Genomic DNA, 4,681 nt, shown 5'->3' on the forward strand with positions numbered 1-4,681 from the left:
CAAAAAACCCATGTATACAACAGTCCGTTACGATGAAATATGTACAAATCGCATACTCCTTAGCGCCGTCTCACACTGTAAAGTGAATTGACTGTATTTTTATGGGCGAATGCGGCAGCCAATTGCGTACAGCAATGTCCCACAAACAGTCGTAGATTGAAAATGACCAATTTTTTTATTTTTGTTTTTGTTTTTGGAGGGATTATTATCAGGCGTGTGGAGTAAGGAAACTTGCCCAAGGTTTCGCCCTGCCTGGAATTGAACTCAGGTCTCTCGCTTGCAAAGCGAGTGCTCTAACCACTGAGCTACAGGACTCCACGATTAAATTAAATTAAATACATCAACTGAGACATTTCTTGACTCCTCGAGCTCCAATGGGTCACAAGACAGAAGGGAGATTAGGGTTGAATGGAGGAGATATTTACATGAGATGCTTTAAGAAAGAATGGGATGTTTGAGAACCATTCTTTTATTTGAGATAAAGATACAAGAAAGGGTATTGTTTAGAATAAGTAGGTTAACTAGAGCAGGAATACTGAGCAAAAAAAAGGTTTCACGCCAGATAGCAGGATCAAGAGGGGAATATCTGGTCAATGTCCAAAGATGGTAATGGGGTATAAAGATAAAGAAAAAGAGTGGTTCGACACAACAGTTGAGGAAGCATCCACGAGAAGAGAAGTGACGACCTCCACCTGCCACTTGTCCGGATGCTGAAAACGGGTAGTATGTTTTCAGTTGTTCTGTAAAATCAGGCAAGGAGGTGTTAGTGCAAGGGTAACTGGTGCATGAAGGAAGCGAGGCCAGGTCAGATAGCGTGAGTGAGGCACTGAGCTAGAGTCTCATTACGGGTTGAGATTAATTAATAATTAATAATAATAATTAATAATAGAGTATTCCTTAGATCGGTTGTCCCTGAGGGTTTGCCGGGGGCCGGTCATTGTGGTATTTAGAAGTATAAGGTCGGTAGGCTCCGAGGGTTTCCTAGAGGCCGACGACAGACGTAAAGATTGTAGTTTATTGATTTAAGATTAACTGCGTCATATCGATTGTGTTTTGTATCGGGTAACTGGTACAGTTGCATTGTGATTTTATGTCTCAATTTCAATAATATAACATCTTGAATTAAGATCTATACTCCTATCACTGTCTGCAGCCGGGATATTTACAACCTGAATAGGCAGACGGGACCTCGGTTTAACATTTTATCCAATTTGTAGTCTCACCTTAAATTGTGAATTCTGAGATCCAACATGTGTTAACCAACAACGTTCTGAATCTGAGGTGACAGTGCTATCAGCTGGGCCAGGCTGACATAACTTAGAGAAGATAGCTCCACTGGGGAAGCTAACACCAGCACAGATATCATTCTGTGGTGTAAACTATCTATGATTCTAAATGCTTTCCCTTTCAGTTTTACCTATCTCAAATAAAATTAATAATATTTGAATGTGTTCAATAAAATAAACCCTGTAATTCTCAAACTACAGTTCCTCCCTGAAACAGCAGAGGGAGACAACATATTGATTTTTATCTCAATACATATTTTATCAACACAAAACCAGTGCTCAATGTATATCTTGTAAGCAAGTCCACCATAGCTAAGCTGACCATGGACTTGAGGGAAGGGGGCAGAAATTAACTAATAAATTAATGCATTAAGTCAATGGTGTCTTTTAACACATAGCTCTATTCTTGAAATCTGATAGTTTGGTTAAGTCTAAGACATCAAGGAGAGGCAAATTCTCTGCTGGTCAGTAAATATATGGAGCTCTGAGGTTAGGTTTTCCCCTTTATGGTTACACATCGCCAAGGTCAGTTGGTACATTTACATTATAAGCAGAGAAACATCCTGTGGATTTACAGTATGTTCCTGTGAATGGGGAAAATCATAAACAAGGTTACTTCCAGTTATTAACAGGTTATTATTATTATTAAACAAACCCTTACATAAAAGCCACTTTGGTCCAGTCCCCTGAGTGGTTGATGATCAGATTGCAAGGCATTATTCATTTGCCTTCTTATTTGTGTCTAGGTAGATGCTTTGGGTTGGTATCAGAACAACAAAAGCATCATATCTTTTACTGACAACCATTCACTTAATAGATAATTGCTGGAGAATGTTCTGGAAAATGCACGTGAGTACATCAAATAAGAATACGATGTGAAGTCTTGTTGTGATTTAGCAATTTCCCTTTACAAACAAGGTTGTTTGTACAAATATGCAGTCAATTCACTTTACAGCATAATCTGTGAAGCGCTTTGAGACGTCGAGAAGACATGAAAAGTGCTATTCAAATGCAAGGGTTATTATTATTATTAAACAAACCCTTACATAAAAGCCACTTTGATCCAGTCCCCTGAGTGGTTGATGAAAACAGGATTGACTGCATTTGGTTCACAGTAATTGTGAAGAAGCATTAATCGCAGTTGAACTAATGTCTGACACTGTGTCTGTCAATATGAAATTACTTAAACATGTCAATGTTTAAGTGCTCTGTGACCCTGGCCTGCGTGAGGAGCGCTATATAAATGCAAGTTGTTGTCGTTATTGTTGAAACTTTATTACCAATTACTCATTAGTTACTCATTAATTTCCAATCAGAAATAATAAGCCTTGTATTTTAGATTCTTATAAACCAAGAATGTCAAAAAATGCTTCACGGGGAATTTCTGTAAAGAGTTCTGACTGTTTGACAAAGGCAGCAGCCAATTTGGGTATAGCAATTTCCTCACAAACAGTCTTGAAATGAACTACCAGTTTATCTGGAGGATGATTGGCAAGGATGCTTCCTCCCTTTTTGGATAATGTCATGAAATCTTTAACACCTACCTGAACAAGTAGACAATTTAGCATCTCATCTGAAGGATAGCACTGCTGACAATGCAGTACTCCCACAGATAATGAACTCAAACTCTGCACATGGGGCCTGAACTCACAACCTTCTGACTCAAAGGCAAGAATCCTACCAACTGAGCCAAGCAGACACATAAAGATGATGACTGATACTTCCTGGTGTGAGATTTTCCTTCACAGTGATTTTCTTCACAATTTCCCACGCATTGGAAATGTTTTATCTGCGAGACTGAAGATGCAGGGACCCTGGAGCTGCATTGGGTTAACATAAAAAGTGCAGTCCAAAAAAAATCATGTGTCAGTTAAGGTTCCAATTATTTTGGAAATTATTTTGATACTGCAAGTCTTATGGAAACAACAATAAAGGTTATTCTGCACTCATTGCTCAAAATGGAAAATATTTGCACTCAAAATCCCCAAATTCATTTTGTTTGATGATTATTGTACCTCACATTCCGGGTTCAAGGAAAGGCCACATCTGTATCAATTGCAAATCGCCTGCAGGGCAGCAGTTAGCTTTGAATGAGCAGCGACGGTTTCTAAGGAGCACTGCTGCTAGTTATGAAATGTTACCATCTGGTTTGATCTGAACTTTACACTTGACCAATAATGCAATGTTACAGAGGTAATGATTCAGACTGAGGAGCAATCTGTGGTAACGACACCAATGTAAATGCAGCAGCTTGTACGTGTTCTCTTATTACATTGCCTCATAGTCACGTATCAGCAAATGGACCATTTCTTTGATTCACTCCGATTATCAACTACGCAGTAACATTTACTATGAAGTTATTCTGACAACCATTGTATTCTTCAAAACATATCATTGTTACAAAGTGGAGTCCTGTAGCGTACTGGTTGAGCGCTCACCTCGCAATTCAGAAGACCCGATTCTATTTCTGGGAAGGGCGAAATATTAGGGAAGTTTCTTTACTCCACACGCCTCTGTTCACCGAGCAGTAAGCAGGAACCCGTTGTTAGTCGATTGGCGGATCGCTTTCCAGGGGTAATAGTCCCTTAAAAAATTGTAACTATACAATTGGTCACTCAATCTACGTCTGTTTGTGCGCATTTAGCTGTCACATTTTGCCCACAAAATATAATAATAATCCTTGCATTTGATAGAGCGCCTAATAATATCTTCGAGATGTCACAAAGCGCTTCACAGAATATACTGTAAAGTGAATTGACTATATTTTGTGGGCAAAATGCGGCAACCAATTGGGCACAGCAGTGTCACACAAACAGTCGTGGAATGAAGTGACCAATTTATTATTATTATTTTTTGAAGGAATTTTTACCCCTGGAAAAGCAATCCACCAATCGACTAACAACCTATTTTGCATATACTGTCAATTCAGGTTACAGTTTATTCTGCAAAGCACTTTGAGACAATTCAACGACATGAGAAGGGTGTGATATCAAATGCAAGGATTATTATTATTATTATATTAAAGGCATTGTACACTGAAAACAGACACATGTTTCCACTTTTTTGGTAATATATCTATGCTCCTTGCTCCACAAACACCATAATCCTTTTCCTCTATCCTGAGGAAACAATCTGTTTCTGGGCATGTGCCAATGTCATTTTTATACTGGTTTCTGGAGGCCGATGAGAATAGTGGGATGAGGCACTATGTGATTTAACCTTTCTTTACTGAAGTACAATACAGTTGTGCTTCCCATATCCAAGAAAAGTGATCAAGAAAATGAGCCTTTTCTGTAGTTTTTAAAAAAATAATTTACAGAAATTGGCTGTAATTTAAAAGTTTATCAAATTCTGCACACTTTAAAATACTAGTCAATCTGGACTCGGATGGTCGT

The sequence above is a fragment of the Callorhinchus milii genome, unplaced genomic scaffold (assembly GCF_018977255.1).
Source record: "Callorhinchus milii isolate IMCB2004 unplaced genomic scaffold, IMCB_Cmil_1.0 Scaffold2, whole genome shotgun sequence".
Classification (NCBI taxonomy): Eukaryota; Metazoa; Chordata; class Chondrichthyes; order Chimaeriformes; family Callorhinchidae; genus Callorhinchus; species Callorhinchus milii.